Source organism: Sceloporus occidentalis, unplaced genomic scaffold, assembly GCF_023333645.1.
Source record: "Sceloporus occidentalis isolate IW3139 unplaced genomic scaffold, rSceOcc1.0.p SCAF_21, whole genome shotgun sequence".
NCBI classification, from domain to species: Eukaryota; Metazoa; Chordata; class Lepidosauria; order Squamata; family Phrynosomatidae; genus Sceloporus; species Sceloporus occidentalis.
The window spans coordinates 15,832,288-15,853,811 of record NW_028317001.1 but is presented as its reverse complement, the minus strand read 5'-3'; the positions used below and the strand labels follow the sequence as shown (position 1 = coordinate 15,853,811).

Below are 21,524 nucleotides of genomic sequence, written 5' to 3'. Positions count from 1 at the left end.
TGGCTCCCTCTGAGGCCGAGATGACAGTTGAAGAGGGAGGGGCCTCTTCCTTCAGGCAGACCCCGATGTTGCTGGGTCTGCCTGATGGCTCCCTCTGAGGCCGAGATGACAGTTGAGGAGGGAGGGGCCTCTTCCTTCAGGCAGACCTTGATGTTGCTGGGTCTGCCTGATGGCTCCCTCTGAGGCCGAGATGACAGTTGAGGAGGGAGGGGCCTCTTCCTTCAGGCAGACCTTGATGTTGCTGGGTCTGCCTGATGGCTCCCTCTGAGGCCGAGATAACAGTTGAAGAGGGAGGGGCCAACAACAATTAAACAAACAACAACAAGAAGAATAAGGATTAGACAGAAAAACAAACTGCTTATATTTTAAAAAAGCAAAACCATTTTTAACAGGATAATAATTAGACTTTTACATCCGACCCAGGCTTTATCTGCACTACAGAAATAATCCAGTTTGAAACTGCTTTAACTCTCCTGGCTCCTTCCTATGGAATCCTGGGATTTGTAGTTTGTTGTGGCATCAGAGCTCTCTGGCAGAGAAGGCTAAGTGTCCAAAGGTAAAATCCCAGGATTCCATAGGAATGAGCGGTTAAAATGGTGTCAAATTGCCTTATTTCTATAGTGCGGATGAAGCCTTCTTGGGAAAGGGGCTGATGCTAGGAAAAAGGAGGAATGAAGAGGGAAAGGAGGATGGACGGACGGAGGGCCACCTGCAGCTGGACTGGCCTCCCTGAGCGGTCAAGACCTGAGCTGGGTTGTGGACGATGGGCACTCTTGATATCAATATTAATATCTTTCACTATTGATTGTAATTAAGGAGGGGATCAGATTCCTCCTTTCAATAGCATCAGGAAAATGTTTAGGTGTTGTTAAGGTTTGGAAATCCTGTTTGGGGACTTTTTGTGTTCTCACAGCCATCGGGTGCCATCAGGAAAACCTTTCTGTGTTCTTTAGGGTCAGAGATCCTGTTTGGAGTCCCTTCCGACTTTGGGGCCCTTTCATCCTCCATTTTGGGTTCCCTGAAGGCCTCAAACTGCCAGGTGCTGAGGCAGAGGCAGCCATTTTGTGTTCTGGTGGCCATTTTGTGCTGCTTGTGACTGTCCTTGCTTCCCTCTTTGGGAAAGGAGACCCCCTCAGCCCCCTGGACTCACTCCAGACACTCATTCCTAGAATGGCTGGGACTCAGAGGAGTTTCCTAGGCATTGTCCCCTTCTGCCCTCCATGGCCATTGGCACTGACCTTTCCCCATTGCCTTTCCTCCCTCAGCCCTTGGACCTCCTCCTCCTTCGCACTCAGAGCAACCCTTCTCTACAGCTGAGGAGACGGCCTCTGACCCAGGGAAGCTCTGGCCATAAAGGACTGCAGAAGAGGCCTTCCTGGGGCTGCAGGAATCAGGGTCTTTGTACTGAAGGTAGGCCTTTATTCCTGGAGCTGAAAGAGGACCTTTGTTTAAATGCTTCAGTCCATGATTGTGTGGAAGGGTTGCAGCTGAGAGAGTGAGACCTTGCTTTGGAGGAATAAAGCCCCAAATTCAGTCTGTGGCAGCATTGTCTTCCCAGAAGTTTGAAGTGAGATTTCCAGACCCCAGACACACAATGCACCAGTGAGTCCTTTGTGTGGGGACTGTGTGTACGTGTTGTTTACTAGGGCTTTGTGAGGTATTTGTTTCACTGGGTTTATATAATGAATTTACATAGGTCTTCACTTCCCCAAAATGAGCATAATCCAGGCTGCAATCTTCACTCATAAACCTATACATTTATAGATTTTTGTTGTATAAATGCAACATATTCAGCAGTGTGCTTCTTTTTTAAAAATATACAAGGAAAAGTGAAGAAATTGTGATTTTGACAATAGATCTGTTCAGAAACAATGCACACAAATGTACATGCCTCAGTTTCTGTGTGGCTTTAGCAAGCAGAGGGAGGCGGTACATACCTCATGCTCCTGCTATGACTGACACACACAAACACACAAATTTTGTAATTGTCAATTTGTAAACTGCTTTGATCTTTTTGGAAAGGCGGTATATAAATAAATGTATTATTATTATATTATTATATTACAAACACAGCAGTTAAGCTCAGAGATTTGTCTCATTTGTAAAAATGAAATGATTATTTTCACCAGTGTCTAAATGAAAAAGGGGGCCTAATGAGGGGAAGCCATTGATCAGATCCATAAAGTAATATAGGTCTTATTCAGCCCAGGGACCAGAATTTCTCCACCTGGGATACAAATCATAGAATCATAGAGGGCAACTAAAATGGTGAAGGGTCTGGAAACCATGCCTTATGAGGAATGACTTAGAGAGGTGGAGATGTTCAGCCTAGAGAAGAGAAGGTTAAGAGGTGATATGATCGATCTGTTTAAATTTTTGAAGGGATGTCATATTGAGGAGGGAGCAAGCTTGTTTTCTGCTGCTCCAGAGACTAGAACCCGGAACAATGGATGCAAGCTCCAGGAATAGAGATTCCACCTCAACATTAGGAGAAACTTCCTGACAGTAAGGGCTGTTCGACAGTGGAACAGACTCCTTCCTCGGAGTGCAGTCGAGTCTCTTTCCTTGGTCTTCAAGCAGAGGCTGGATGGCCATTTGTCGGGGATGCTTTGATTGAGAGTTCCTGCATGGCACAATGGGGTTAGACTGGATGGCCCTTGGGGTCTCTTCCGACTCTACGATTCTATGATTCTATGAATCTATGTGGCTAGAACAGGACATTCCCAAGCCAACATGGCCAGGCAATAGTGTGGAAAATAGGCAATCTCTACATGGGCAAAGACACTCTCTGAATTGTGACTTCTCTGCATGCAGAAGGCTGCCATGGGAATTGGGGAGGAGGGCTGGATCCCATGGAAGGGTGGCAACCAGAGAAGAGAGAGCTCCTTTCCTGCCCTGCCTGACCGGGGGCCTCTCTGGGGGATGGACGGCAACTGGTTTGGCCACTGGGAGAATGAGGGGCCACCAGGCCAGACATGCCTGACCCAGCAGAACCTTCTATGCTCCAGTGTTGCTCCAGGTGGAATCAGGCTGCAACTGGCCATTCAATGACCCAGGTATTACCATAGAGTTGTGGAAGCCATCCCGCATGACCATTCCATGCCTGTTGAGAGTGTTTGGTGCGACGTATGGGAGATGCATCCAGCTGTGTTTCTGTAGCCAGAAGCAAAATGAAGACATTTTCCTCTGAGGGCCACTGGGGACCTCTGCAGGTTTCAGCAGGTGATGCCCTCATTTCACATCTAGCTATGGGGACATAACCAGGGCCTTTTCCAATTTCCCATCCCCTGATCCCCAGCTAATCTAACAAGGTATGGAGTAATTGTTGTGTAGGGGAGCTGCTGTGAGTCTATGCTAGGTCCAAGGGGCTTTGTTTGGTGCAGAGGGAGGAAGTGATGCCCACCTGTCAATTGGGCCAAAGGAGGCATATGTCACCTGCGTATATCACCAGCAGGATGCCGATCTTTGTGACTTTGAGTGCTGCAGGGTTTCTTTCTAAACCAAGCCTAACCCTGATCTCTTTTCTCAGGAACTTCATATTGGCCCCCTTGTACACTGCTTTGCGGTATCTTTTGGTGGAAGTGACCAAAGCGCAGGCCCACCAGGAACCCCCTGCCTACCTGATGGCTGACACAGAGGCCAAGCGGAGGGAGTTGAGCTCCAAGAAGAAGAGGCTGCCAAGGTGCAACAACTCTTTGGTAAATTGCCATCCTGATTATTAGTTTCATCTGGGTCACTGCTGGGCTGGCTCATGAAAGCAAGCGGAGAACAACTGTCCCAGTTTGGCAGAGGGAGTCCTGCTTAATCCTCTGTCACCTCATTTTTTCAGGGGCTTTGAAAATGACCCATTTCTCTCTCTTCCTCCCACTTTCCCTCTTCTCTTCAGTTCACTTCAGTTACTGCGAAATGTGTTCCAAGTTCAAAAGACATGTGCAGCGCATCAACTCAAAAGAGGGTGAGGGGAAGAGAGAAAGGGGCAGGGTCTTGCCCTTGCCAGGAGTCGGAAGCAAAAGCAATCTACTGTGCCCTTCCTCGCTTGTGCGATCTTCGTCATTAACAACATTGGCCATCTTGAACCCCTTCTGGTGTTGCTTGTCCACATATGTCTTGCTTTCCCCATCTGTGAAATGCTGAGGGATATGGAAGAATTTCTCTGAAAATAAATTGGGGATGGGCCCAGTGGCCCTCAAGCCCAGAGTACTCCCCAGAACTGTTTTTGAAATTAGGAGAGATATGGCTAAATTCACTATAATTCCTTGGTGACTAAATGTACTTTACGTGTTGGGGTAATCAGCATCCCAATCAATCAATAATATCTCAGAAATGGTCTAAATTATATTGTTTATTATATTGTTTATTATATTGTATATTATATTGAAAGGATTCGAGACAAACTGGATCTCAAAGGCTGTAGCTTTTTGCTTTCTTGCAGAATTTAATGTTTATTTCCTGGACTGATTTCTGAAGTGTTGAAATAATATTTGCGATGCACCATGTGCTTTCCTCCCCTTTTGCTTAGTTACTCTCTAGATAAGGCTATTTTCTATTGCAGGTGACCTTTGCGGATGTAGCAGTATATTTCACTGAGGAGGAATGGAAACTGTTGACAAAGAAGCAGAAACTTACGTACAGTTCTGTGATGATGGAGAATTATGAGAATGTGGCCTTTGTGGGTAAGGAACCTGAATCCATTGCCCTTCCTGTGAAGACTGAGGGCCCTTTCTTCATTCACTGTCAGAGCACTTTGTTTCCACTTTAAAATTATAGAATCAAATCAACTTTCTGACAGTAAGGGCTGTTTGATAGTGGAACACAATCCTTCCTCGGAGTGTAGAGGACTCTCCCTTCTTGGAGGTCTTTAAACAGAGACTGGATCACCATCTTTCGGGGATGCTTTGATTGAGAGTTCCTGAATGGCAAGGGGTTGGACTGAATGACCCTTGTGGCCTCTTCCAACTCTACGATTCTATGATTCTATGATCAGTTATGAGTAATATCTATGAAGGGAAGAAAGGGGGACACAAAACCTGCTTTTTCTCTAATGTTTCTTTTCCATCCTGAGCTTGCTTAGCTCCATGGTTGATTCCAGAGGCCCTTTGTTACCCAAAATGCTGGAGTCTGGGGAGGACACCCGCAAGCGCTATGCTTTTAGGGGAATTTGGTACATAGCTCAATAGATCGAGATAGTTTTACTGGGGCAACAGTGACCTCTGGATCCCGCCCAGCTCTAGCAGGTCCTGAATCAAACAGTACGTCAGAGGCATTTGAAATAGGTTTTTGTGTTTTATTTAGGGGATACACAAAGAAGTATTAAAGCTCTATGTTCTTTCTATTATAATAAGGGAGGCCAATACATTCCAGCAGCTCTCCAAGTCTTTGTTATTAATATCTTAGCACAACTATTATACGGTTCTGAGATTTGTACTTTCAGTAGCTTTACAACCTTCGAGGCAGTTCAAGCAAAAATTTTAAGAACAATTTTACGTGCCCCAAATTGTGTTTCGAATCCCATTCTCCGTCTAGAAACAGGGATGCTATCTGTTGAGGTGCGTGTATGGATATGCAAATTAATTTTTTTTTTAATTAAAAAAAACTTTATTGACAGACATCATACATATATACCTTACATACATACACATATACATACATGTTTACGAACTCTACTAACTATATCTAATACTCTACAAGTACACATATAGAAAGGTCTACCTTTCTACATAAAACATCCACATCCAAAAAGGTCATAATATATTGATCGGTCTTCTCGTATTTCTCTCATTCCCATCCATTTTAAATCACAACCTCTACTACTACTTGATATCCTTCTTGTTTGATCACTCTCTCAATCCCCTTCTATTACTTACTCTACCCTACCCTTTCTCCTTCTATACCTCCTTTACTCTACATACACTAACCCTCTTCACTTACTTAACTTCCTAATTCTCTTTCCCTTTCCCCTTTCTATCTTTCCCTTCCCTCATTCTCCTACTTCTCATTCGTCTCCAACTTCTTGACTAAACTCGTTTCCTCAGCTTCGGTCTTCAACTTCTTCCACATGTTGCTATACTTCATACATACATACCTTAAAAAAAAAAAACACCTCATATCTCTTCACTTCTTCATTCATTCATTCTGACTTCCTATCTGCCAGTTATTGTATATTTTTTGTTTGAATCTGACTTTCTTACTCACTTATCTTTACTTGTGGATCCGATTTCCTACATCGCTGTTACAAACCCATCACTGCTATTCTTCCCCATTTTACTTCTAGATAGTTCTTTATTTTACCCCAGTCTTCACTGAGTTGATTATTAGATTTATTTCTTAGTGATTGTGTTAACTTGTCCATCTCCATCCCATCATATAATTTCATTTGCCATTCGTCCAGAGTTGGATTCTCCTCACATTTCCATTTCTGTGCATAACAGATGCGGGCTAATGTTATCATATAATATACAATCTTTTCATCTTCTCTTTCAATTGTGTTTCCAAATATTCCTAATAAGTAAAATTCCGGTCTAAGTTGTATTTTTTTCCTGAGAATTAGTTCAATCTCTTCATTTATCATATTCCAAAAATGCTTTGCTCGCTTGCAGGTCCACCAACAGTGGTAAAACGTTCCTAATTCTTTTTTACACTTCCAGCATAAGCTGGATTTCGATCTATATATTTTTGCAAGTTTGCTTGGTGTTAAGTACCACTGAAAAAACATTTTATAAAAGTTTTCTCGAATACTCTGAGAGGCTGTGAACTTATTATTATCTTTCCAAATTTTTTCCCATTGTGTAAGTTGAATTTCATAACCAATATTTCTTGCCCATTTAATCATTTGTTCTTTAACTACCTCATCTTCCATTTCATATTTTAGCAAAATTTCATATAATTTCCCAATTATTTTTTTATCTATACCTAACAAGATTTTCCCTAACTCTGATGTTCCTTCTTCTAAATCCAATCCTGGTTCTTTGTTATCTGTTGTGTACCTTTCCGAGATTTGCCTATACTTAAACCAGTTTAGGTTCCATCCTTCGGCATTTAATTTTTCTCTTGTTTTTAATACTATCTTACCATTCTTTTTCTCCAAAATATCTGAGTATTTATACCATTTCGTTTCTCTCACCATTTCTTTTCTATAAAATGCCTCTTGTGGGGATATCCAACCTGCTTTTTTGGGTACTATTCTTCTCCTATGTTTGTTCCACACTCTTATCAGAGCTTTCCTAATACAATGATTACTGAAGACCTTGTTTATTTTATCTTTTTCATATGCTAAATATGCATGCCAGCCATAACTCAGACCATCTCCCTCTAGTTCTAATAGATTATTATTCTCTAATTTCACCCATTCTCTTATCCACATCAAGCAGCACGCCTCATAATATAATCTTAAATTAGGTAGATTAAGCCCCCCTCTCTCCCGCGCATCTTGTAATATTTTAAATTTAATTCTAGGCTTTCTGCCTCTCCATATAAATGAAGAGAGATCTTTGTCCCATTCTTTAAATATCTTATCTGATGTTATGATTGGGATCATCTGAAATAAGAAAAGAATGCGTGGTAAGACAGCCATTTTTATTGCTGCTATTCTCCCTGTTAGTGATAAGTTTTGTCTATTCCAGTTCAACATATCTTTCTTTAACTTTATTCCATAAGCTCTTATAGTTGTTTTCAAATAGGTCTTTAGTATTTTTAGTTACTTGTATTCCCAAATATTTAATCTTTTTTCCAATTTTTATGCCTGAAATCTTTTCTAACACTTCTTCTTCTTTCCCCTTAATGTTTTTGGTCAAAATCATTGATTTATTTTTGTTTATCTTACACCCTGTTATAAGGCCAAATCTTTCCAATTTCTTCAAAACTTCCTCTATTGATTCCAACGGGTCATCTAATATAATTATTGTATCATCCGCAAAGGTTCGTATTTTATAAACATGTTTCTTGATTGAAGTACCTCTTATTTTTGAGTCCAGTTTGATATCTTTTATAAGTAATTCCATAATTAATAAAAATAACAGAGGAGAGAGAGGGCAACCCTGCCTTGTTCCTCTTTGAATTTTGATGAATTTGGATTTTCCTCTATTAATTCTTATTTGGGCTTTTTGGTTTTTGTAAATTTTTTGCATCCAATTTAAAAAATTTTCTCCCACTTTAATCCTTTCCAAAACCTCTAATAAAAAAGTCCAATTAACAGAATCAAACGCCTTCTCGAGATCTAGAAAACAAAGGCCCAATTTTTTGTCACAATGTTGCTCATAGTATTCTAAAATATCCAATACAATTCTTGTATTCTCTCTCATATATCGATTCGGCAAAAAACCCCTTTGTTCTTCGCTTATTAGATCTACCAGACATTTTTTCAATCTATTTGCTAAAATTGCTGTAAAAATTTTATAATCGTTGTTGAGCAATGAAATTGGCCGATAGTTTGAAGGATCTAACATATCTTTTCCTTCTTTTGGGATTAAGGTAATCTCGGCTTCCTTCCATGATTCTGGTAAATCTCCCAAGAGTGCCTCATTCATAACTAACTGCAGCGGATATCCCAATTCGTCTCTAAATGTTTTATAAAAGGTAGCTGTTAATCCATCGTTACCTGGGGCTTTTCCTAATTTGCATTTATCAATAGCTTCCCAAATTTCTCCCTTGGAGATTGGTTGATTTAGCTGGACTCGTTGTTCTTCTGATAGTCTAGTAGTGCAGAGATTGTCTAAGTATTTCTTGGTTTCCTCCGTATTGGTTGTTTTTTCGTTATATAATTTTGAATAGAAGGTCTCAAATACTTTTATAATATCCTCTTGTCGTGTGTATATTTTGTCCCCTTCTTTGATCCTATTGATTATTTTTTTCTCCTTATCTTTCCGTAATCTGTATGCAAGCCATTTGCCTGTCTTGTTTGCATGTTCGAAGGATTTCTGTTTCATCACCTTTAGTTGTTTGTCTAATTCCGTTGTAGATTCTAGTTCCAATTGTTTTTGGAGTGATTTAATATCTCTTAAGGTTTTTTTCCGATTTGGGAAACGTTTAAGTTCTTCTTCCTTTTCTTTCAGTTGTTTATTTAGTAAGTTCAATTTCTGTTTTCTTTGTCTTTGGAAGATAATATTTTGTTGTGTAAGAAAGCCTCTAAAAGTAGCTTTCCCTGCATCCCAAACCGTTGACACATTCACTTCATTGTTCATATTTTCTTTGAAGTAAAATTGAATCATCTGTTTCCCTTTCTCCACTATTTCTTTATCTTGCAACAATTCTTCGTTCATGTGCCAATAGTTTTCTTTGTGTATCTTTTTAAACGTCAGAGTTATCGGATTATGGTCTGAGATTTCTCTGTTTAGAACTGTCATGTTTTCTACTTCATTGCTCAGTGTTTTAGATATTAGAAAGAAATCAATTCTGGACAGAGATTTGTGTCTTTCTGAAAAAAAAGTATATGATTCTTTCTCATTATGTAAATATCTCCAAACCTCTGTCAAAGATAATTCTTCCATTAAGTCAAAAAAGGACTTAGGTAATTTACCTTGTTTTTCTTTTATTTTTTTGATGGATTTTCTATCTAATCTCGGGTCAATCACTCCATTAAAGTCTCCTAATAATATTATATTCTCATAGTTGCCATCTGTTAATCTTTCCTTTATATTTCTGAAATAATCACTCTTGTTGTTTTGGGGTCCATATATACCAACCACTAGATATTTTTTCCCATTCCATTGGATTTCTACACCTAAGTATTGTCCTTTTTTATCACTGAAGATTTGTTTTGATTCAATATGGTTTTTTACATACATTATTATTCCCCTTTTGCTTTTATTTATTGAGGAGTGATATTCCTTTCCCAATTTTTCCCTTTTAATCAGTCGTATATCTTTATTCTTTATATGTGACTCCTGCAAGCAAATGATATCTGCATAATTCTTTTCTAAATACCAAAATATTCTTTTTCTTTTTTGTGGTGAATTTAACCCTTTTACGTTCCATGATAATATTTTCATTTTGCTCGTTAATTCTTATGTTTTAAGATAATAATCACCTTCAAATTTATAGGTAAAAAGGAACCAACTTTATTGATTTCTCAATCACGGATAGTCAAAGGGTATAAACGGGCTATGAAAGAGGAGAGGCAAGTACACACATCATCTTAACATCTCAGCAAAGCACTGAATCGTGTTTTTCCTTCCGCTCAAGAGAAAGGAAGAAAAAAAAGAAAAAAAAAAAGAAAAAAAACGCATCATAAAAAGAGCTAGCAGTGATGGCAACCCTTCTTGGATTGCTTAAGTTTCAACTCTTTCTCCTCCTCCTCTATCCTTTTCCTTGTTCTCCCTTTCGATTTCTTTCTTCATATCTTCCAAGAAGGTATTTGCCTTCTCAACTGAGTTTAATTTCACCTTTCTTTGTTTCCAAGTCACCTGAACCCCTTCTACTTCTTCCCATCTAAAGGGGATTCCATGCTTTTTAAGCTGTTCAGTTAGAAAGAAGTAGTCCCGTCGTTTTTTCAATATTCTTCCAGGGATGTCTCTTAAGATCGTGATTTCTTTACCATCAATTATCAATCTCGTTTTATAACTCTGCTGGAGTACCAAGTCCCTTGTTTGTTTTCTAACAAAATAGACTACCACATCCCTCGGCAACTTTTTAATCTTAGCGATCTTCGAATTAATCCTATACACTCTGTCCAGCTCCCATGGAAAATGTAGCTCAGATTCTTCTATAAATTTAGCTAAGATTGGTGATAAGTATGTATATAGGTTTTCGTTAATGTTCTCAGGTAGTCCTCTCAGCTTTAGGCAATTCTCCCTTTGTTTGACCTGGAGTCTCAATATTTGTTCTTGGTCTTCTTTTTGTTCTTTAAACAGAAGCTCTGTCTTGGTCTCCACTTTTTTAACATCCACCTCCAATTTCCCTACTTTTCCCGAGATTGTGGCTAAATCTCCATCTATCTTGTCCAGTCTCACTTTTATCTCACCTAGTTCCAATTGGAATTCTTGTTTCATTTCATCTCTAGATTTAAAAATTTCTTGGTTTGTCTCTTGCTGGAGCTTTCTCATTTCTTCAAGAAGAAATCCATTTTGATCTGATGTTTTTGATAGCGCCTCCAATGAGGGTCTCCTTTGAGCCGCTGTTGCCGCTTGTGTCTGTGCTGCAAGTTTCCTCGTGACCACTGACATCCTTTGTTATAAAATTATAGGATAAAACAAAAAGAAGAGGGTTAGAATTTAGTTAACTCTTAGTTGAAGAGTTTATTCACTGCTATGTTATGATATCCCCCTCTTTTTTCCTCTTTTTTCTTTTTTTTTTCTTTTTTTCCCTTCTTCTCTCTTCCCCTTCCCTTCCCTCCCCTTCCCTCTCCTTCCCCCTCTTCCCTTCCTCTCTTCCCTCTCTCTCCTTCCTTCCCTTCCCCTCCCTTCTCCCCTTCTTTCCTTCTTCCTTCTTTCACTTCTTTCTCTCCCCTTCCCTTCCCCCCCCCTTTTTTGTGTACTGAGGTCTTTAAGTTCAATTCGATTTAGCCTACTTTCTAATGGTAAATTAATGTAAAGGTATTCTATTTGTTTAGTATAAAAAGATATTACCTTCTAAGGTCTCTTGATCTGCTCTCTATAGATGACAGTCAACAAGTCACAATCTCTCAGAGTATGGAGTGCTATATAGTGGTATAAACAAAAAATATAAAAATACAAAATGGAGGATAATGTAAAAAAGAAGGAGAAACCAGCTTGGACAAATGCGGTCAAATGAGAGCAGCTCAGGATATTATAGTAGTACCCCAATTCAATAACAATCCCAATTCTTCTGTAAAATTCTTAGGTTTTAATTATCAGATTGTTAACCCTTTTATGTGGGTAGAATCATAGAGTCATAGAATTCTATATATCTTTTGTATGTATGTGTAGAGGAGAGCAAAAACAATCTTAGAACCAAAGGAGAAATTCTAACAATAATAACACTAATATTAATTATCCAATTATTATGTTTGCCTTTATTGTTCCCCCCTATTATTTCCCTCCCCTATCTAATATTTTCCCCTTCTTTGTCTTAGCTTCCCCCTCTTCTTTCGTTTCAATTTATACTTATGACTTCACCAACAATGGTCTGTCTTTGCAACAATATTGTCTAATCATATATAAATTGGTTTTCCCAAAAGTTACAGTGTTACTTCCTTAGAAGTAATAAGAATTTTCACTTTAAATGTTACAATTATTTAGTTCACATTCACCACCTCTCTACCTCTCCCCTTCTTTGATTTTTAGCAAGGGTCCTTACCCAACTGATTGTCTCCTCTCCACTGACCTGCTTTCAAACTTTGCTTGTTGGAGCAGTCGCCATTTTAAATGCCCTCACGTTCTGTTTCTTCCTACACTTCTTTCCTTCTTCCCCTTTCTCAATATATGACCTATTATTATCAACCTCCCCCCTTATACTTTGAAGTTTTTATCTCTGGGTTCACAAGATTAGGTGATGGAAGAAGGAGAGGAGCAACTTTAAAATTTTAAAGTTCTATAAGCTATAATTATTAAAGTTTTTCTATCTCTTTAAGTTTAGAAATCCTTTGCCTCTCAGTTCTTTCTTCTTTCCACCGGTGTCCTCCAAAGCTTCTTCAGTCTCTCTCTAACTTTCTTTTCCACTCGTCTCCTCTCTCATTCTTTCCCAAACGCCTCCAATCTCCTCCAACTCTCGGTTCTTCCCTCTTCTCCAATCTTTCTCTCCTCAATCACTCATCAGCTCTATCTCCGTCTCCGTTTCGGTCTCAGTCACAGTCTCCTTCCCAGTGTCCTCCTTTCCAATGTCCTCCTTCTTGCTCACAGTCCTCCTTTTTTTCTTGCCGCAAATTGTCTGTTCCTGCTAATCTCTAGTCTCTAATTTGAAAACACCACCATGCAGTCTCCTTCCCAATGTCCTCCTTTCCAATGTCCTCCTTCTTGCTCACAGTCCTCCTTTTTTTCTTGCCGCAAATTGTCTGTTCCTGCTAATCTCTAGTCTCTAATTTGAAAACACCACCATGCAGTCTCCTTCCCAATGTCCTCCTTTCCAGTGTCCTCCTTCTCGCTCAGTCCTCCTTTTTTTCTTGCCGCAAATTGTCTGTTCCTGCTAATCTCTAGTCTCTAATTTGAAAACACCACCATGCAGTCTCCTTCCCAATGTCCTCCTTTCCAATGTCCTCCTTCTTGCTCACAGTCCTCCTTTTTTTCTTGCCGCAAATTGTCTGTTCCTGCTAATCTCTAGTCTCTAATTTGAAAACACCACCATGCAGTCTCCTTCCCAATGTCCTCCTTTCCAGTGTCCTCCTTCTCGCTCACAGTCCTCCTTTTCTCCGTCGCAAAATGTCTATTTCTGTTAGTCTCAGTCTCTAGTTTCTATTACTTTTCTATCTCTTTGCCACCCGCACCACTCTTTCCAGCTCTGCACCGTTCAGTCTCCGTCTCTCCGCTTCCAGGTCTCCTTTCCTCCGTCCCTTTCTCTCACACACACACCACACCTCTCTCCACACTTCTTCCGTTGTTTTTTTCCCTCTCAGCTTTCCTTGGGGCTAGACTATATTAAATTCTCCTGGATGGATCCTTTTGTAGAAAGTATTATTACTGGCAGTTGTTGTTATTTAAATCGTTAGCTTGTTAGTTTAATAGTTGTTAGGGTGGTGGCAGGCCTCAGCTGCACCGCGATTGCTTGCAGCAGCCGCTGTGAATGTGGACGCCCGGATTTTCCTCCCCAGCTCCTCCGTTTTCCCACTCACTGTGTTTGGAATCTGGTTTTAGAGGCAATTAGAGCTTGGGGGGAGATCACGTCGGGCCCCTCTGCCTTCCCCCTTACTGGGGAATTCTTCTGAACGGATGGCAACTCACTCCAACCGCTCCCGTCTTCACAGCTGGCGATTGTCCTCCCGGAGTCTCCATAGGAGGCTCAATCTTCACCCACCATACCACCGAAAGTCCAAGGGAGTTGTCGGATATGCAAATTAAATTTATGGCTCAAAATGTTTTTTGTTCCGATCGGTTTAGTGCCATTAATTCTAACAGACTCCTTTTTGTCTCCCTGGAAGGAGACACTGACCTTGAAACTCTTATCTCTTGGACTCTCACTATCTGAAATAACTGTACTAGGCTATGATAAAGCAAAATCTGTGATTTCTCAACGCATCGAGGATATTGATTTCCAGACTCATATAAGCCAACTAACTTTACATCCTGTTAGGGAATCCAGTAGACCTGGCAAATATGTGAAATATTTTGAGAATCTGAATGTCCCGAAATTCAGAAGAGCTTTCATGTCAGCAAGGTTTAACATCTTACCATCAGCAGTCCTGGAGGGCAGATTTAAAAAGATCCCTTACGAACACAGATACTGTCCTTGTGGCTCGGAGGAAATCGAAAATATTAATCATGTTCTCTTTGGCTGTTCTTTGTATACAGAAATACGTGCTTTATATATAACACCAATTGTGTTGCAGTTTCCAGGCAGACAAGAGAAATTTTATACCAATTTTCTACTTGCAGATCAGAAGGAAGTTATAACGCAAGCAGTTGCACAATTCTTTGCAGCTGCCATTGCAAATCGTTAACAGTTTGTTAAACAGATGTAATATGTTATAATCTCAAAATCTGTATAGATGGCTTGATTTAACGGTAAGATTTGTAAAGGAGGAGGTATGGCCATATTTTACCATACCATCAAACTAACCTAGTTGGGGACTAAAGTCTAATGAAGTTACCCCAATCAGTTGCATCTGATTAATGGCACTTTGTAGTTTAGCTCTTGCTTGGACAGGGGATATGACTGTGGTTTTGAACTAATATGTCTTGAATGTGGTACTCTATTACACAATATGATAGAGCTGTTTGTGAGGTGATGGCAGCCTACTCGTTGTCTGTTTACCTGATCGTGCAGCCCTATCCTTACTTTTTATCCTTACTTTTTATAAACTATCATTTGTTTATACTCTCCAATCTGCCTGTACATGAACCTATGTTGTGTTTTAAATTGGAATTTTGTAATTGTGCTGGCCAAATGGCTGTAATAAAGTTATATTATTTATTTAGGGGGAAAGCAAAATACACAGACACACATACTATTATTATTATTATTATTATTATTAACACACAAGATCTAGGTAGCAAAGGTGGGAGTGGTGAATAGATGTAAGGCTTTGTTAAAGGTATTTATTACCTATCCAGAGCTTTATTCCAATTGTTGGAATGGGGAGAGGTCAGTAGTTCCTGCGACAATTGGGGTTGGTGAGTGCATTGAGGTGCTTAGCCAAGAAAACAAACAGAGTGTCTGTCTCTAACTGGACTGACACTGAAGCACAGCAAGTTGGGCCTGATATTTATACTGAAATTGGTGCTTAGGGCAGAAACTGAGGGTTCGGAAAGGTTTATAGCTCTTTAGAATATTTCCTGTGAGGGGAAAGCGTGGCATGAACACGAATTGAATGCAGTGTGTGTTTGATGCAAATACCTCAGACAAAGACCACACTGCCTCTCAGGTCCTTGTTGGCTCTGAATTTCGATTGCGTTCACAATCCAATGTACATTACAATCTGAGGGTGACGCTCCCAGATGCAGCTCAACAATAACATGGCAGAGTATGGAAGCAAATATCTAGATATAGGTATTGGCAATACACAGACCACTTTCCACACTTAAAAATAAGTCACCGACACAGTAGATTTCATTCAAGTCCTTGGAGGTTCTTTATCTTGAGTTACAAAATAATACAAATGAATAAATGAATGATTTATTATGGCACATGGCCAGCTTAAAAAAACAAACAAAGTAAAAACAAGTATTACAAAGAATCACAATAAGTAAACTGCATCCTAGCAATAAGGGTAAAATCAGTTCATAAAATGAAATCCTAAACCTTGCAAGTAAAAATTGTCCCAAATAAATTTGAGAAATATAGACTTAAAACAGTAGACTGACTCTATGTCATAATTATTTCAAGATACAATCATAGAATAATAGAGTTGAAAGAGACCGCAAGAGTCTAACCCCCTGCCATGCAGGAAATCCAAATCAAAGCATGCCCAGCAGATGGCCATCCAGCCTCTGCTTGAAGACCTCCAAGGAGGGAGACTCCACTACACTCCAGGGGAGTTTGTTCCACTGTTGAACAGCCCTTACTCTCAGGAAGTTCTTCCTAATGGTGAGTTGGAATCTCTTTTCCTGTAGCTTGCATCCATTGTTCCGGGTCCCTGTCTCTGGAGCAGCAGAAAACAAGCTTGCTCCCTCCTCAACATGACATCCCTTCAAATATTTAAACAGGGCTATCATATCACCACTTAACCTTCGCTTCTCTAGGCTAAACATCCCCAGCTCCCTAAGTCATTCCTCGTAGGGCATGGCTTCCAGAACCTTCACCATTTTAGTCGCTCTCCTTTGGACATGCTCTAGTTTTCCACATCCTTTTTAAACTGTGGTGCCCAGAACTGGACACAGTAGTCCAGGTCGGTCCTGACCGAAGCAGAATAGAGTGTCACTATTACTTCCCTTGATCTAGACACTATACTTTTATTGATGCAGCCTAAAATTGCATTGGCCTTTTTAGCTGCTGCGTCGCACTGTTGACTCATTTTCAACTTGTGGTCTATTTGGATTCCTAGATCTCTTTCACTCATAATTTCATTCAGCCAGGTGTCCCCCATCCTATATCTGTGCATTTCATTTTTCTGCCCTAAGTGCAATACCTTACATTTCTCCATGTTGAATTTCATTTTATTAGCTTTGGCCAAGCTTTCTAGTCTATTCAGGTCATCTTGAATTTTCATCTTGTCCTCTGAAGTATTAGCTACTCCTCCTAATTTGGTGTCATCTGCAAATTTGATAAGTATGCTCCCAATTTTGTCATCCAATTCCTTGATAAAGATGTTGAATAGCGCTGGGCCCTGGACAGAACCCCACTGGACACCCAACTAGTCACTTCTCTCCAGGATGAAAAGGAGCCATTGTTGAGCACCCTTTCGGTTCGGCCGGTCAACCAATTACAAATTCATGTAACAGTTGCCTTGTCTAGCCCACATTTTACAAGCCTGTTTGCAAGAATATCATGGGGAACTTTGTTAAAGGCCTTACTGAAATCAAGATATACTATATCCACAGCATTCCCTTCATCTAACAAGCTGGTAATTTTATCAAAGAAAGAGATCAGGTTTGTCTGGCATGACTTCTTTCTCTGAAACCTGTGTTGACTTTTTGTGATTATGGCATTGCTTTCTAGATGTTCACAGACTCTCTGTTTAATGATCTGCTCTAGAATCTTTCCTGGTATTGATGTCAGACTAACTGGACGATATTTCATGGTTGTTTCTGCGTCAGTTTAAAAAAATTTCTGCGACAAATAATCACAGTTACACAATATCTGGCAACTTCAACAGTTACCTGCTCCTAATAATGCAAATATTTGCAAGCTCTCCTCTCCAACTTCCATCAACTTCACCATCTCTTGTTCACACACCAATCCAATCCACACCGATTCGCATGTGAGCTGTATACTGTATTGGCTGTGAGTCATCTCCTGGAGCCAAACAGCATGAAGTGATCTCTGCAGTTGGTTTGCATCATGCCTTGGGCTCCGACTCTGTACTTTATGGCAGTCTCACAGGATATGATGCCACCTGTCAATCAAAGTATTTTTGCACATTTTTAATGGAACATTTTTTCACCAGTCCTTTGAGTATCTGCTTCCACTGATTCCCTCAAGGCAGTCCCCATCCAGTCTCTTTGCTAGCTGCTATAAGTAAGGATACAATCGTTCCATGGATTTAGGGTATCTGCAACAGGATCATGCTCAGGTCACTCACACCAACTTTATTAATTTACTGTCAAATAGGGAAGGGTAAATGGGGGCTAAATCTGGGGGTAACACCCTCCTCTCTTAACTCTGATTTTCACTTATCTGTCATTGTCCTTCTTTACAGAAAAACTTGTGAGTCAAGAGAGAGTCCACACAGGAGAGAAGCCATTCAAATGCCAGCGTTGTGGGAAAGGTTTTTCTCAGAAGTCAGTCCTAATGACACATCAGAGATTCCACACAGGAGAGAAGCCATACAAATGCCAGCATTGTGGGAAATGTTTTTCTTTGAAGTCAAACCTAGTGACACATCAGAGAGTCCACACAGGAGAGAAGCCATACAAATGCCAGCATTGTGAGAAATGTTTTTCTTGGAAGTCTGACCTAGTGAAACATCAGAGAGTCCACACAGGAGAGAAGCCATACAAATGCCAGCATTGTGGGAAAGGTTTTTCTCGGAAGTCAGTCCTAATGATACATCAGAGAGTCCACACAGGAGAGAAGCCATACAAATGCCAGCGTTGTGGGAAATCTTTTCCTGAGAAGACAAACCTAGTGACACATCAGAGAGTCCACACAGGAGAGAAGCCATTCAAATGCCAGCATTGTGGGAAAGGTTTTGCTTCGAAGTCACACCTAGTGAGACATCAGAGAGTCCACACAGGAGAGAAGCCAAAAAAATCCCAGCAGTGAACTAATATTATTTTTGTAAAGAAGGAATACAGAAAATATATTTTCAGAAAAAAAGGTTCTTTTCTTGATTTTTCAATTCAAATCAACTATCAAAACATATATAAATTAGGATGAATTAATCTCCTCTTCTCTTAAAGAGTAGAAACAAGAACCAAGTAAAAATGGAGATTGGGTTTTTGTTTGTCTAGCTCTATTTTTCTTTGCTGAAAGATTAAAACAGGAAACTAGAAGAAATGAAAATTTAAGAGGTTTAGAGACCATCTAGGAAGTATACATAGTTTAGAGATACAGAAACTAATTTGGCTTTTTTCATATATATATATATATTCTTTGTATATTGTGTAAATATGTTTAAGTGTGTACTAATGTTTTGTCTTGTATGTCTTTTTAATGAATGTTCAATAATTTTTTAAAAGAAAATATATTTTCAATGCAGCCGTGAAAAGGCCCTCATGATTTTGTTTTTAAGGTTTGTCTGTCCATATGTCTGTTTATGTTTTAAAGTTATATTTTGTTAAGTTTATGTTTTAATTGCTATTAGTATAGATCATTGCTTTGGGTTATAAACTTGGCTAAGGATTATGGGTTGTGGTATAGGTTAGCTAGATGGGGGGCTGGGATTTGTTGCAGCTGTCTAGAATAGTTATGGGAATGATAGCTTTTGCAATGTGTGGGATTTTGGCTTCAGAAAGTTGGGGGCAGGTATTAAGAGAAAGGGCTAGTTTCTGGGAATGGGAAAGGGGTCTTGTTTCCTGTGGGGCATAGACTGTGGGAATTGGAGGTGGGGGCTAGGTTTGGAAGAGGGTGGAGTTTTAGGTTTGGGGGTTGTAATGTATTCATTGGATTGGGGGGAGGGCAGTACTGGCTTAAACACCGAATTCCTGACTATGTGTTCTTAATAAAGTTCTTTGTTGTTTTGACACACTGGACTCATTGATGCACAGAAGTTCTGCATTTGCACAAAATTGACCCTTTCTTCTCTCCTCAGCCCTCAGCTCCATTCCCAGCCATAAGAACAGAGGCAAACACACACATATTTATAGACACACAGACAGACAGACAGACAGACAGACAGACAGACATCAGAGCTATATGTACAAAGCAGACCCTTCCCAGCCTTTCCCTCCTGAGTCCAGCTCCGCAGCTTGGGTTCCATTCTAGAACAAACAAAAAACAAACAGCTTCATTTATATACCGCTTCATACTGAACTAACAGTGTCTAAGCTTACTTGCTAATTAGCTTACTTGCTGTTCACCGCTATGATCTTTGGAATAGCGGTATATAAATAAAACAAATTATTATTAAATTATTATAAATTATTAAGCGGTTTCCAATTATAAGCTAATTCCCCCCCCCCCCCAAAATCTGGCTACTCATTTTAGCGACCTCAGAAGGATGCAAGCCTGAGTCAAGCTTGAACCCTTTCACAGGTATTGGACTCACAACCTTATGGTTTTGCAGTACAGGGTTTTAAACACTGCGCCACCAGGGCTCCTTCCTTTCTTCCAAAGGCCGACAGTGGAGTAAGCGGCAGCAGCAGCATGGTCCTTGCGATACCTGCGCATGGTCAGGAGGGGCCTTTGGTGGCAAATGTGCATGCAAAGTCTCAGCCCCTGAACCTGCCGCCCTCACAGCCTGCTCTGAAGGAGGGAAGTGGGGAGAGCCCTTGTTCGTTCGAAGATTTGGCTGCAGGGTCTTCTGGAGGGGGGGGAGTTGGGGGGGTTGTAAGAAGGAAGGAAACCCTGATCTCCTCCCCCAAAGAAAGGCAGGGGCTCTGCCAGTCCTCCTCTTTCTCCTCTCCCTTCCCTGCCCCCTCCTCAGGGGATTCCTTGGGGCCCAGGTACTTGGGGGGTTATTATGAGAAAAGAGGGCAGGAGGGATCTTTGCAGAGAGGCATGGCCTTGGTGCCCAGGTACTTCAAAGCATTGGAAACAACATTATTTGGGAGGGGTGGAGTTTTCTCTGGGGGGGGGATGGGGATCTGTCTGGAGGGAGAGAAGACCCAAATCTAGGCCAAAGCCAAGAGGAGGGAGATGGAGGGACCCTAAAGCCCCTTCTGGGGATACTGACACCCCCCGGCAACCTGGGAACTAAGCTTATAGGCCCACAGTTTCTGGATTAGCGCCCCCCCCCCCCACATAGATACCTTTCCCTTCAAAACAACCCTGTGGAGGAGGACCAGTGGAGAGACCCTCAGCCCCAGAACGTATGCCCCCCCACCCGGTTCTGGGAACATGCTGAAAGGGCCTTGGGCTCCCTTGAAGGGATGTATGTTAGAGAAGGAAGGAATGGAGTGAAAATGCCAAGGAAAGAAAAGCATAAAGGGAGTGCTGAAGTCGGGGGGGGGGGGGGGACATCTGGGACCTGACTCAGGCACCTTTCCCCCCCAGAACTCATTATTAGAGCCTTGCACAGTTCACTTTGACAATTTAAATTACTATTTCACAGAGAACATCTCTCAGATAACAGCCAAATTGGATGCCGGCATTATTGCAGAGGCTACAGGTGAGGTGTCCAGTGAATTGTGAATAAGATCATACTGGGTCTATTTGAATCTGTAAGTAACAAAAATATGGACAAGCTCCTTGGAAGTGTGAAGAAGACAACTTGCCCTCTTGGCCCTTGACCTTCATGGCTGGTCATCCAAGGAGGAGATGCACTTATGACTCACCTGAGATATGCTTCTCTTAGGGAGGGCTATTTTCCATCTTGCTTAAAAGAAGCGGTGGTACGGCCGTTTATGGAAAAGCCCTCCCTAGATCCCTTGGACATGAACAAATACAGACCGGTCACCCATCTCCCATTTCTAAAGAAGTGATTGAGAGGGCAGTTGCTCTTCATCTCCAAGCGATCTTGGATGAAACAGATTATCAGGATCCATTTCAAACTGGCTTAAGGACGGGATACAGAGTCGAAACTGTTATGGTTGCCTTAGCAGATGATCTCCTCTTGAATATCAACAGGGAAAATGTGATCCTGCTGGTGCTTTTGGATCTCTCAGTGACTTTCGATACCATCGACCATGGCATCCAGAAAGGTCTGAGGAAATTGAGGATCG

At 40.7% G+C, this 21,524-nt stretch overlaps 1 pseudogene across 1 annotated transcript in view; it reads left to right on the top strand.

Annotated features, from left to right (window-relative positions):
• LOC149301680 (uncharacterized) overlaps positions 1–18,771 on the top strand; it is a 30,445-nt pseudogene extending 11,674 nt beyond the window's left edge. The window contains exon 4 of the transcript XR_016272244.1: positions 17,941–18,771. The product of XR_016272244.1 is annotated as an uncharacterized LOC149301680 (transcript). The remainder of the gene's footprint in view (positions 1–17,940) is intronic.
• Positions 18,772–21,524: the final 2,753 nt, after the last annotated feature.